The sequence below is a fragment of the Penaeus monodon genome, chromosome 29, assembly GCF_015228065.2.
Source record: "Penaeus monodon isolate SGIC_2016 chromosome 29, NSTDA_Pmon_1, whole genome shotgun sequence".
Lineage (NCBI taxonomy): Eukaryota > Metazoa > Arthropoda > Malacostraca > Decapoda > Penaeidae > Penaeus > Penaeus monodon.
Window position 1 is genome coordinate 23,512,070 of NC_051414.1, and position 288 is coordinate 23,512,357.

At 37.5% G+C, this 288-nt stretch overlaps 1 protein-coding gene across 1 annotated transcript in view; it reads right to left on the bottom strand.

Annotated features, from left to right (window-relative positions):
- LOC119592039 (integrator complex subunit 7-like) overlaps nucleotides 1–288 on the bottom strand; it is a gene marked incomplete at its 3' end in the record, with an annotated part of 57,154 nt that overhangs the window by 33,395 nt on the left and 23,471 nt on the right.

A 288-nucleotide genomic window follows, 5' to 3' on the forward strand; every position in this document is an offset into this window, starting at 1 on the left:
CTTTTTTTGCGATACATACTGGAAGCATTTTTCTGTATGTGAAGGGAAAAAATCGAAAATAAAGTGAGAAAAAATTATTGATTAGCCTCCGCCGGGAATCGAACCCGAGTCTACGGTTTTAAAGACCATCGTGCTAGCCGCTACACCACAGAGACTGTCTCAAGAAAATTGGTCCTTTAATGACATTCATTCTTCACAAAAACTGATGCGCGGACACGTTAAAGTGCTCTCATATTTCAATGCTGTTGTAATATCGTTAGTTTATAGCCATGCATATTTATGTTATAT